The sequence below is a fragment of the Prionailurus bengalensis genome, chromosome A2 (assembly GCF_016509475.1).
Source record: "Prionailurus bengalensis isolate Pbe53 chromosome A2, Fcat_Pben_1.1_paternal_pri, whole genome shotgun sequence".
In the NCBI taxonomy this organism is placed as follows: Eukaryota; Metazoa; Chordata; class Mammalia; order Carnivora; family Felidae; genus Prionailurus; species Prionailurus bengalensis.
In genome coordinates this window covers 32,519,900-32,533,354 of record NC_057348.1, presented here as the reverse complement: position 1 = coordinate 32,533,354, position 13,455 = coordinate 32,519,900, and the positions used below count along the sequence as shown (strand labels likewise).

Below are 13,455 nucleotides of genomic sequence, written 5' to 3'. Positions count from 1 at the left end.
GCACATGGCCCTTTTTATGGGAATATTTAATGAATGTGACAAAGCCCCTTCTCTCCAGGTGGACACAGGGACCTGCAGGGATAGGATAGCTTCAAACCTGTATCAAGTGATAAAATATATGGAAGGTAAACCCTATTCCCTTCTACTTAGTATCCAGAGTAGAGAAAGAAAATGCATGGGACCACGACCTCTCTTTCAGAAGTATTTGCTCCTAACGTGCTCTTCTCCTTGGGAAGAAGAGTAACCTCTTTGATAGGAGGGACTGGAGAACATGGGGGGGCCATGCTTTCTGTATTCTGTATTCTTTTTGTCGATACGGATAGCGGCAAACATATATTACTGGAGTTTCTATGTGCCAGAGAGCAACATTTTCATCTATTCAACCCCCATGACAGTCCTGTGAGGTGCTACCATTACCGTCCACTTCTTAGAGATGACAAGACTGTCACAGAAACGTTGAGAGCTGGGTATTTCTTGGCTAATGAATGGCACGGCCAGGTTCGCTCGCGTGTCCAACGCCACGATCAGAGCTCTCAACTTCTCTGCTCTGTGACTCACCTGAGGGGTCGGCTCTGTTCTGCCATGATGTCAGCCAACCTGGGACGGGACAGTGTCCGGGCCGCTCCCTCTTTGATGGAGGCAAAAAAGCAATTTCCATGTTTCCTGGGCTTAGCTATACCAATTGCTAGATTTGGTAGAGGTGGACAGAAAATCTAGTCCATGTTCTTCCAATTAGCAATATCAGTTACAAAACTAATCCTTTCGTCTCTCTTGGTTTAATTCCTGTATCTATTTTCTCGAATTTTGGTTCTCAATTTAGAGGGAAAAGGATGTGATTCTTCCCGTAAACCTCTAACATATGTACGGCTAACAGTAGTAAGCAAGAGCAGCTAACAATAATTATGGTGGAGCAGTCATTGTGCTAAATGGTTTAGTTATGTTTTGTCTCTTTGAATTTTCACTGCAATCCCAAACGAATTGGTACTACATATTATGGAAAAGGAAAGAGGGCTTAAATTTTAGTCTGTCAAATATCCCCAAACAAGTCAGTACTATATGTTACAGAAGAGGAAAGAGAGATTCACTTTTAGGCTGTCACATAGGCTTCTGGTGAATAAAAGGGGAATGACTATTTTATTCGCTACATGGCATATTAATAGGCAAACCCCACACTTGATTGCGGTGGTCTTTGATGTTAACATCAAATAATTCTGCCTCGAGAGAGACAGTATGAGCAGGAGAGGTGCAGGGGTGGGGCGGAGACACAGAATCCAAAGCGGGCTCCAGGCTCAGAGCTGTCAGCACAGAGCCTGATGCGGGGCTCAAACTCGCGAACTGCAAGATCATGACCGGAGATGAAGTCAGACGCTTAACCAACTGAGCCACCCAGGTGCCCTCTTCCGATATTTCTTGGGACGAAGACCGAAATCCTCAACACTGCCTTCAAAGCTCTGGAAGGTCTGTCCCCTGTCTGCTTCTCCAGCCCCATCTCCTCCCGCTCCCACGTCTGCACCCCGTCTACGCTGGTCTGGTTCAGTTCTGGGGCTATCTCATACTACTTCTTGATCTTCCCTATCCCCGTTTTCACATCCACGCACATTCTTGTCTTTTAGGCCCCCCCTTCAAAGTTACTTCCTCAGAATTACTTACCTGCCAGCCTAGATCTCCCTGTGCGAGGTCCATACCCTATCCTGTTCCTATACTTCAGAGGACTTATCTCAACTTGTATTTGTTTGCTTTTTGTGGGGTTTTTTTCCGACTTCATTTAAATAAAGCTCCATGAGGGCAAGATCCGAATCTGTCTTGCTCGCCACTCTGCTCTCAGTGCCCAGCACAGGCCTGGCACATACTCACCCAGTACATATTGTTGAATCAGGGCCCCAGGATGCAGTTGTACAGGCTGTGTACTGCCCAGCTCCAGGGGCGCCATCCACACAGACGATATCAGTGATGCTGCCTGGATGGAATGAAAGAAGGAATAAATAATGAGTAAACGAAACCGCTGATACTGAATTGCGTTATTGCGGTGGGGCACCTGGGTGGCTCGGTCGGTTAAGCGTCCGACTTCAGCTCAGGTCATGATCTCACAGTCTGTGGGTTCGAGCCCCGCATCGGGTTCTGTGCCCATAGCTCAGAGCCTGGAGCCTGTTTCGGATTCTGTGTCTCCCTCTCTGTGCCACTCCCCCACTCATGTTCTGTCTCTCTCTGTCTCTCAAAAATAGAGAAATTGTAAAAAAAAAAATGGTTTTTAAAAAAAGAATCGTGTTGTTGCGGAACATGATATTTGACGTCCAGTATTTCCTAAAAACCGTAAAACCCCAGGTAGTTACATACGCCTTGCACGTATGTCACACGGAAGCAGTTATTTGGGCATTTTACATGTTCTGAATGAGATCTTTTTTGCTCTCCTCTGAATTCCACAAACACTTTTTCATATTCTTTTTTTTTTAATTTTTTTTTCAACGTTTATTTATTTTTGGGACAGAGAGAGACAGAGCATGAACGGGGGAGGGGCAGAGAGAGAGGGAGACACAGAATCCGAAACAGGCTCCAGGCTCTGAGCCATCAGCCCAGAGCCCGATGCGGGGCTCGAACTCACGGGCTGCGAGATCGTGACCTGGCTGAAGTCGGACGCTTAACCGACTGCGCCACCCAGGTTGACATTTTACGTGTTCTGAATGAGATCTTTTTTGCTCTCCTCTGAATTCCACAAACACTTTTTCATATTCTTGAACTTGGTCCACAACCCTCCAGGTGCCAGTATAAAGTCCCACTCTGGCTTCTTAATTGTACAGGGATCTCGTTTGTAACTTGCAGGTGAAAAAGCACTAAAGCTGTATTCCATTTGTGAGTCAAAGTGTGTTTTGAATATAGGATTCTTATTCAATGGGACCCTTGGGTAATATCTGTAATGTATTATAATATGCTGGTAAAATATATACAACCCTCGGGGGAAGAAAAAAGTGACACCCCAAAGAAGATGATAGATCACAGTATTGAAAGCTGGGGTAGCTGGCACAGGGGACTTTAGATAACTAAGTGTCTATCGGAGATAATAAATCTTGGCCATGATACCAGTCTCCAAGTCTTGCCACACATCTCTACTCTGTTTATTACCCCAGGCTTCCCTGCAGCAGAAACGGAGCCATGATTATTACTAATGCCATTTATTAATAAACTTATAAAGGGTAGTGGCTTCAAAAAGTAAAATGGGAATTCTTTTGCATGAATTTGGGTTGGGTGAAACGTGTTTTTTTTTTTTTTAACTATTTATTTTTGAGACAGGGAGAGACAGAGCATGAACGGGGGAGGGTCAGAGAGAGAGGGAGACGCAGAATCGGAAGCAGGCTCCAGGCTCTGAGCCCTCAGCCCAGAGCCCGACACAGGGCTCGAACTCACGGACGGTGAGATGGTGACCTGAGCCGAAGTCGGACGCTTAACCGACTGAGCCACCCAGGCGCCCCAAAGCGTGGTTTTTTAAGCCCAAGAATTGCTACGTCATCCCCAATACTTGTCACCACTTCAAAATCCTTGAATCTCAAGTTTCTGCATTCTCCAAAGAGACTATCAGGTCCCCGAGGACAAGACCTAGGCCTTGAATTTGTTTTTGTGTCTAACTTACATGCACTGACAGTGCCTTGCACAGAGAGAGTTGGCAGGTCTTGAAACTGAAGTGATGACTCAGTGAAATCATTAAACCAAATGGCTTAATTAAACCTGAGATAAAATGCCACACTACCCCTAAAACACTGGTTTTTCAAACTAAGAACAGAATATTGACTTGGGCAAGTTTCTCATCTCGAATTAACCCTGGAGACAGTAGGTGCCCTGACACGCCACCCGTAAACTTCCTTCGGGGTTGAAGGACTTATCCTCCCTGCTAGAAAGCACCCTTGGTTGTCTGCCCACCTTGGGAAAAGACCGCTGAGGGACGCTACCTTGCCCTCTGCCAGTACCTGGTCAACACCACTGGAAAGGCCAGGCCTCCTCTCTCCAACTCAGGACGATGTCGCAGGGTCTCCCCAGCTCCAGAGCTCCCACTGGGGTCTGCTGAGCTTTTGCTGAGAATGCAGAACATCCCAACCTCTCTCTCTCTCTCTCTCTCTCTCTGCCCCATCCTGCTTTTGTCCCACCCCGTCCCCAGGTGTTGATCCCAAGAGCACTTCCTAATCAACCTCCCAAATGCTAATATTTGACCCTGACTTAGCTTCCCGCAGAGCACAACCTATAACCCATGCCTCTCTGTTTCCACAGAATGAAACACAAAGGAATCCATTCAAGGACTTCCTTTCCCCCATTTGAACCATTTAGTAACAAATGATGTTATTATTTGAGAAAGCTACTGGATCTTGGGAGCAGCTGCGACAGAGAGTTGGATTCACACTATTCACGTAAGGCAACACAAAGACTCTGGTAGCCAGGAGAAACAGGCCACCTCTTCCTGCATTCCCTGGGAATGCTGCTCCCCAAACAACACGACGAGCTCAGGGGAAACAAGCACACACTTAATTATGAGCCGTGTCAGGAGTCCTTTGCATTTTTAATTGACCTCCAGAAAACTTGTTTCCTTTCATGCCTGGTTATCTTTCGTTTATGTTTAATTTCTCAAAGTACGCGCTCACGTGATAACCCTTTAAGAAATCGTCTAAGGCATTGGGTGCCCAGCTGGCTCAGTTGGTGGGGCGTGTGACTCTTGATCTCCGGGTGTGAGTTCGAACCCCACAGTAGTTGTGGAGATTACTTAAAAATAATCAAATAGAAAATAAATTTTAAAAAGCGCTCTACGAGATTAGAGAGCCATCGTTTTTCCTTGGAAGCGTTACAACAAAATATACTTAGTGATAACACTAGAGTATAATTACGCTTCATAATCTATCATAACTATCCATGAGGCTCCCGTACAAGAGTCGGCAAAATACGGGCTGGGGAGAAATCTAGCCTGCAGTGAGCAAAATGCAGCCACGTTCATTTGCAGATTGTTTATGGTGGCTCTCATGCTACCATGGCAGAATCAAATAGTTGTGACAGAGATGACATGGCCCACAAAGTCTGACATATTTACTGTGTGGCCCTTCACAGAAAGAGTTTGCTGACCTCTGTTTTTAGTATGGTAACATCTGGTGATCCCAATCAAGGATGAAATGAAATAGGAAAAGTTTGTTGAGGGAGAGTAGCATTCAATGTGTATGCCTACAAACACATACACGCACATGCACACACACGCACGGAAAAGAAAAACTCTCTCTGGTCCTTGAGATTAGAGGTGAATATCTTATATTCTTCCTTTTGTGTTTTTTGTATTTTTCACAAGAAACCACGTATTGCTTTTTTTTTTTAATAAGGAAAACAGTAAGTGCTATTGACCATTTGTGTTTCTTCTTCACGACCACGGAGAATTTTGTCATGAGTTGGCTGTCTATAAAAAATACATTTATCAGGGGGCACCCGGGTGTCTCAGTTGGTTAAGCATCCAACTTTGGCTCAGGTCATGATCTCACAGCTCATGAGTTCGAGCCTCGCGTCGGGCTCTGTGCTGACAGCTCAGAGTCTGGAGCCTGCTTCTGATTCTGTGTCTCCCTCTCTCTCTGCCCCTCCCCCACTCATGCTCTGTTTCTCTCTCTCTCTCTCTCAAAAATAATAAACGTTAAAAAAATACATTTGTTGGGGCGCCTGGGTGGCGCAGTCGGTTAAGCGTCTGACTTCAGCCAGGTCACGATCTCGCGGTCCGGGAGTTCGAGCCCCGCGTCGGGCTCTGGGCTGATGGCTCAGAGCCTGGAGCCTGTTTCCGATTCTGTGTCTCCCTCTCTCTCTGCCCCTCCCCCGTTCATGCTCTGTCTCTCTCTGTCCCAAAAATAAATAAAAACGTTGAAAAAAAATTTTTAAAAAATACATTTGTCAGAAGTGAAGTTAGAGAGCAGCTCTGAATGTGTGCAAACTGAAGGGTTTGTTTCATAATACTACCCATGTCTGAAGACAATATGTAAACAATGCAATGTGGAGAAGCTCGGCCAGCTACTGGATTAAGCATCCAGTTGGCCAGCAGAAGTTTAAGAATTAAAACAAAAAGCAGCAACAACAAACTTGGATTGTTTTTGTGACAGCTGGCTCCATTTGGTAAGCGTATACACGTTACCGTAAGAAATATGGCTTATTCAGCCTCCCGTTTGTCATGCTTTTTAAATTCTCCCATTGATGTAGAAACAAGGCCTCCGTTTTCCAAAACTGGGCCATTTCTGGGCTGTAAAAATAGCATAGTGGCCCTTATAATAACATAACTGGTTTTTGAGCGCTTTCCTTAATGCTTTGTACTGTGCTTTGTACAGTGCTTTGTACTGGCATTTTTTTTTTTTAACAAAAGGGGAGAAAAACTCTCTCAGCCTATTTTTCAGCTGAGGAAACTGAGCCTCTGGCAAGTTTGATAGGTGGCTAGAGGGTCACCAGCTAACACATGGCTTAACCAGAAATCAAGCCACCTTTCTTTGACTCCCGAATCTGAGAACTCACTCGCCAAGCTATGCTATCTCCTGACCGTTTGAATGTTGCAAAACGTGACCTATCCCCAGCACCTGTCATAGTGGGCGCGCATAGTTAGCACTCAGGAAATATCTGTAGAATGACCAGAAAGACTGTCCTCTTTTTTAAAAATTGTTATTTAATTTTTTTTTCAACGTTTATTTATTTTTGGGACAGAGAGAGACAGAGCATGAACGGGGGAGGGGCAGAGAGAGAGGGAGACACAGAATCGGAAACAGGCTCCAGGCTCTGAGCCATCAGCCCAGAGCCTGACGCGGGGCTCGAACTCACGGACCGTGAGATCGTGACCTGGCTGAAGTCGGACGCCTAACCGACTGCACCACCCAGGCGCCCCTTAATTTTTATTTTTTATTTTGAGAGGGAGTGAGCACATGTACGTGAGAGAGGGCAGGGGGAGGGGGCAGAAGGAGAGAGAGAGAGAGAGAATCCAGGACTAACTGTATTAATCCAGGCACCCCAGGACTATCCTCGTTGGTCTGTGAAGTAAGAACCAGTACAAGGAAGGGTGAGTTGTGACTTTCAGAAGTATCGGGAGGCCGTGATTTTCACACATCAGATTATCTGGGAACAGTATTTTCAGTTGATATAAAGCACTAGCACACTATTTCTATGTAGTACCAAAAGATTTCGGATTTTAAATAACAGTTTCAGGACAATTTTCGTGTAAATGTGTTATAAGACCACATTGATTTCATATTCAAATAAATATTAAACTTTGTATAGCAGTCATATTTGCTTAAACTGATATTACACATTAACATCACATGGAAGCATACCAGAATGTGACTTAGATGTCCATTTTCTTCTACTCTATTAAGCATTTTGAAAACGCTGTGTCTTTGCCCACTAGAAACTTGGGACTTTTTTAACTTTTTAAACTCAAGCAAGTAGTCCTGTATTTCTGACTTTGCAACCATGGATCTGGGTAGAGGCTGGAAAACATATCTATTCATAATTGTTTTTTCCTATTATTGACTCAAAACAGAATGGGTTTTGACATTTTGTAAATTTTTTTTTTTAACCTTTATTTATTTTTGAGACAGAGAGAGACACAGCATGAACGGGGGAGGGGCAGAGAGAGAGGGAGACACAGAATCGGAAGCAGGCTCCAGGCTCTGAGCCATCAGCCCAGAGCCCAACACGGGGCTCGAACCCACGGACCGCGAGATGGTGACCTGAGCTGAAGTCGGACGCTCAACCGACTGAGCCACCCAGGCGCCCCTGGTTTTGACATTTTGAAATTAGTGTTAATTAGCCACACCAAATGAAGAGTCAATTATTGCCAGATCTTTCTATTTTATAGATTGAATTATGCATTTCTGTATCCTTCCATTGAATCATGCATTTTGCATTAATATAAAGACAAAGTAAAACTTGGGTTTGGAACTGAAATTTAAAAGTTGACAGTTCCCCTCAAGTTGTGGCAATTTGTGTTTTCATTTAAAATTCATTAATAGAGGGATGCTTGGCTGGCTCAGTCGCTAGAACATGTGACTCTTGATCTCTGGGTTGTGAGTTCAAGCCCCACACTGGGTGTAGAACTTACTTAAAAAAAAAAAGTACTTGGGGCACCTGGGTGGCTCAGTTGGTTGAGCGTCTGACTCTTGATTTAGGCCTAGGTCATGATCCCTGGGTCATGGGATTGAGCCCCATGTTGGGCTCTGTGCTGAGTGTGGAACCTGCTTAAGATTCTCTCTCTCTCTCTCTCTCTCTCTCTCTCTCTCTCTTTCTCTCTCTCTCTCACTCTCTCTTCCTCTGCCTTTCTCCCTGACTTGCACATACTCTTTTTCTAAATCAAATTAGAACAGGGGCGCCTGGGTGGTTTAGTTGGTTAAGCGTCCAACTTCAGCTCAGGTCATGATCTCAGGATTCATGGGTTCAAGGCCTGTGTCGGGCTCTGTGCTGACAGCTCAGAGCCTGGAGCCTGCTTCAGATTCTGTGTGTCCCTCTCTCTCTGCCCCTCCCCTGCTGGTGCTCTGTCTCTCTCTCTCTCTCTCTCAAAAATAAAAATAAACATAAAAACATTTTTTCATAAACAAAATGGGATAAAACAAAAAATAAAATTTTAAAAAGTACTTGATTCTTACAATAATTATGTAGTAAATGAAAATACATTAAAAAAATAAAATACATCAGGGGAGACCGGGTGGCTCAGTCCACTGAGCGTCTGACTCTTGGTTTTGGCTCAGGTCATGTTCTCAAGGTTTTGTGAGTCCGAGCCCCATGTCCAGCTCTGTGCTGACAGCATGGAGCCTGCTTGGGATTCTGCCTCCCTTTCTCTCTGCCCCTCCCCCTCTTGCACTGTCTCCATCTCAAAAACAAACTTAAAACAAATACGTTAATAGAGAAATGAAAATAAATTGTACTTTCAAACCCTCACCAGTGCCAGCCTTGACAGAAGGCCAGCAGAGTGGGTATTTTATCATCATCTCCATTGGCAGAAGAGAAATCTGAGGCTCGGAGAGATCGGGAAACATGGCCCACGGTCCCAGCCATAAAAGAGCAGAGTGGGAATGTGAATTCAAATGTTTTGGACTCTAGGGTAGAGTTCTCAACCTCAGCACTTTTGACATTTTGGACTGGACAGTCCTTTGTTGTGGGGGCTGTCTTGGGCATCGTAGGATTGAGCACTATCCTTAGTTGCTTATTAGGTGCCACTGGCACTCCCCTCCACACCCCACCCTCCCACCCCTGCCAACTGCCAGGTTGTGCCAAGCAGTTGTAACAACCAACAATGTGTCTGGATTTGCCATATTCGCCCTGGGGGTGGGATGCAAAATCGCCTCTGGTTTGCAACTACTGCTCTAAAGCTCCTGTCTTAAGCGCTATGCTTTTCTGCCTGCCTTTCAATTTAGGTCAAGATCACCCTTTGCAGAATGGGCCCCCAGGAAACTTGTTCCAGTCTATGCACATCTGGGCCTTGGCCAATGTGTAGTTTCTCCCTCATTCTGCCTAGGAAGGAAATGCCTGCCACCCGCAATCTGGGGTGGTTTGGGATGTGTACCCAAAGCTAAAATTAATAAAAAAAATAATGAATTGCCCTGCTCTCATTACCAGAAATCTGAGCCAGAACTGGATCCATGTGCGCTGGGATGAGATTGTTAGAAGGGGAGGGGAGTGGGAAGGCTTATTCAAGCTCAGAGTACTCACTATTTTGCTTAGAATTAATTTGAGGAAGAAATAGAATAAGAACAGCAAAGTCATCAAAGATGATGGCTTTTCCTTTATGGCCCTTGGCATCAGAACAAAGAGCCTATTTTTGTGGTCTTTTTGGATATCCAGAATAAAGGGAATAAAAATGTTTAGGTAATGTTTGGATGGTTTGGGGACCGTGCATACATTAGTGATAGGTCAATTAATATCTGAACAGTTCAAAGAGGCAATTATTTTAATTTATAAATCACTTCAGAGGTAGGGAACTGCCATCCCTTCATGTGGTTTTTACAAATAAGAGTGCTCATTGTTACGTGTGTTTGTGTGCGTGTGCGTTTCTACCCGTGTCATTCTATCTGGCCTGAATTTTCCGACCAGATCGCATACCTCGGTGATTATGTATTTGTCTCTAGAGCACTGCCAGATACATAAAGCATTGTATCTGCAATTTGACCCCTGGCTGAGACCACCCTATTTTTCGAGTTTTCACTATGCTGGAAGGTACCACCATGCACGGTGTTGCTTCCAGAAACGGACTTCTTACATTACACTCTAAATGGCAGAGTCTGGGAGCTAAGACTCCCCAGAGGGTTATAATGCCTCTTGGTAATCACTCAAAGAGGGGAGAGAGCCCGAGTGATTTCTGGGCACAGGGGGTTTATTAGACACTTTAACAGTCGGTGAAAAGTCCTCCAGTGGCAACTTAGAGCTTTCCTTTAAAACCATGTCATAAGCATCCCTTTATTTTATTTTATTTTATTTTATTTTATCTCATTTTCTTTCCTTTTCTTTTATCTTATTTCATCTTATTTTATCTTATTTTGTTTGGCTGGGTTCAGTTTGGTTGGTTTTATTTATTTTGTTAGAGATTTTATTTTGAAGTAATCTCTACACCCAACGTGGGGCTCGAACCCACAACCCTGAGTTCAAGAGTCGCATTCTCCTCTGACTAGGCCAGCCAGGTGCCCCTATCTTATTTATTTTTAATTACTGGGTAACAGCAAAGTACAATGCAGTATGCAAGACAAAAACAATCCGGTGGTGAAGGCAAACTAGGAAGCTGGAAGTTATAGTATAGCGTGATTAGTGTGATCATGGAAGACGTATAAGTGACGAAGCAAGACTGAAGAAAATATGTTGGTTGGGGAAGCTTCCAGAAGGGAGTGAGCTCTGCTTCCGAGCTGAAAGATGAATAGGTGTTAGTTTGGTGAGATTTCAATTAAGACTCATAAAGATCCAGGCAATCATAAATTCACTGATAGCCTTTGCCATTACATATGCCCCTTCCCTTTTCATTGAAGTTTCTTCTATTGCAAACAAATACAAAGACCATTATATAGTCTCTATTTATGCCCTTGGCGTCATTAATTAAAACATCACAAGTATTACTGAGCATCTGCTTCATGCCTGGCACTATTCTAGATGCTAAGGTACCACCTGCAGACCACAGACCATTCCTACTTTCAGGGAGTTTCATTTTAGTGATGGAGACAGACGGCAGCAGGAAATCAAAGCAGAGGTATTCCCACAGCCTTGATGCTGCGAAGACGAGAAATGACAGGGTCGTGTGAAAGGCTGTGCCCTGGGACAGAGGAAGAGGTCTCTGAGAAGGTGACATTTCAGCTGAAACTGGAACCAATGGGAGCCATCCCTGAGATCGGTGGAGAAGGTAGTCCAGCCCAGGGAACGGCACAGGCCTTGGGGCGGGATGATCATGACCTTGTGGGGAAGCCGAGATCAGCGAAGGCACATCATGGAAGACCTTGTGGGCCATGCTAAGATGTCTGGATACCGTTCAGCTTGGATCTTCTTAGGATTGGACAATATTAAATGCGTTCCACTGGCTGGAATGAGTGATCTTTCTTTGCACTGTGGCACATCCCAATATTCAGCGATGAAACGTTTTGTTAGATTTCCACTTTCTACCTTGACGTGATATACCTTTTGGCGCAATGCACTTCACGGGGAGAGAACAGACGAGGTGGCCTGAGTAGCAACCTTTAATTAGAGCCATGCCCATTTGGGCCCAAAGACCAGGCTGCTGGGCGCTGACCAATTGTTCAGGCCTTTTCTTGAAGGAAGAGCAAAACGATTCTCCTCCACGGTAATCCCAGCTCTCCACAGGGGCAACGTTTCCAGTCCGAGTGGGATTTCTATCTGTGCTGGCCTGCTGCCTCATCAATAATTAATTCCCTTCCTTAATCACAGGAAATGTTTGGGAAACTGAAGTGAGGAGGAGAGGGTCATCAGCAGGGATGTGTATGTTTCATTCCCCTCCTGCCTCAGCCCGGAACCACGGCAAGAGTGCACGTTTACAAGCAGGTGCGCATGGGTGCCCACCTCAACCAACCGCTCCCTGCTGGTTGTATGGCCTCAGTTCCCCGAGTCTGTCAAATGGAGCTAACGCTTGCCTCATATGGCTGTGATGACAGAAACCTCAGGAAACTCTCCTACTCTCTGTAGATTTTCTCACGTTTACACGGCAGCTTTACTTCTCTGGATTCTACTTTTTTAGCAGACTCTCAGGCTTTAAAGCCTGCAAACCAAGCATTCATATTTCCTCTGTGGCCATTGTCTTCAACTGGAAATGAGAACAGAAAATTATTAACTTGGCTTCATTTTATCATCACCAAAGAGTGGCAGTGAATCAAGGTGCTGCTTATAAAGAAAACCTTGAGATCCTCTTTCTGATGAAAGCCTTACCTACAGGCCACTGTTTGTTATTGAAATCGTATCAGTGCCTTGTAAAAGTCAGAAATAGAGAACAAGATGAGGGCTGGAGCAGGAGAAGCTTGAGAGGGAGAATTCTTAGGGAAGTGAACTTATATTTGGCTCACCTGTAACAAGTTACATCCTATTGTTAGGAAAACATGATCATGGTATTACAAAACGTTTACGGATGTACCATTAAACATTTTTCTTTTGGTGTTCTAATGGCATTGTTTCATTGCATTCAAACAAAGAATGTTTGCTATTATGGCAGGTGAGTTAATAGCGTTTTAATAGCGTTCTGCTTGGAACTGCATTTATTTTGAAACTTTTCAAATGGTTATTTTGAGAGGGGAGGGTACCCTTCAGAATCATACATCCCATCTCTTCCTTCTGAAGTTTGTTTTGCAGCAGTTCATCTCAGTACGCAGAGGCAGTGGCAGGCCATGTGACGTTGAAAGAAATCTAGATAGGGACTTGCTTTGTGATGAACTGCTAACACTTCACACGGGTGGAAGTGTAGTGGCAGAGGTGACGTCGTAGGTTCTGGAATTAGACAAGCTAAGGTTCAAGTCCAGCTCCATCCCTTACCGCTGTGTGACCGCATGGCAGATTATACTTTATGTCAGCCTCAGTTTACCTGCCTGTAAAATGGAGGTAACACAGTAGTGTTTACCATAAAAGTTGTAATTAGATTTAAATATCATAAGCCTCATAACAACACTTAAAATGGTACCTGCTACATAGTAAGAGTTCAGAAAAAAAATCATTATTGTCAACACCAATTAACTGTGTTACTTTTAGCAGGTGCTTTACCGCCCAGGCTTTCAATTCCTTACTTCCAAATTAGGAGATTTGGACTAGAATCAATGTTTCTCCCAGTTAATCATTCTTACACAGCCCTCAAAATTTTTGCTATTTAAGGGGGGAAAATATCCCTGCAGTACAGCCCTGGAAAGAATAAAGCCAAATGTGCAGATATTCAGTATATCTGTGTAAATCTACAAATTTAAAATAAATCTGTCATTTAATGTAGATGTGTTATTCCAGCGTGTCATT

The 13,455-nt window shown here is 44.3% G+C and overlaps 1 long non-coding RNA gene across 1 annotated transcript in view; it reads right to left on the bottom strand.

The window, feature by feature from the left end:
* The window catches only part of LOC122487402, a 65,924-nt gene extending 53,963 nt beyond the window's left edge, over window positions 1-11,961 (bottom strand). Inside the window, exons 1-2 of the long non-coding RNA XR_006298369.1 lie at window positions 11,407-11,961; window positions 1,855-1,957 (exon numbers count right to left, since the gene is read on the bottom strand). This is a non-coding gene — a long non-coding RNA (uncharacterized LOC122487402). The remainder of the gene's footprint in view (window positions 1-1,854; window positions 1,958-11,406) is intronic.
* Window positions 11,962-13,455: the final 1,494 nt, after the last annotated feature.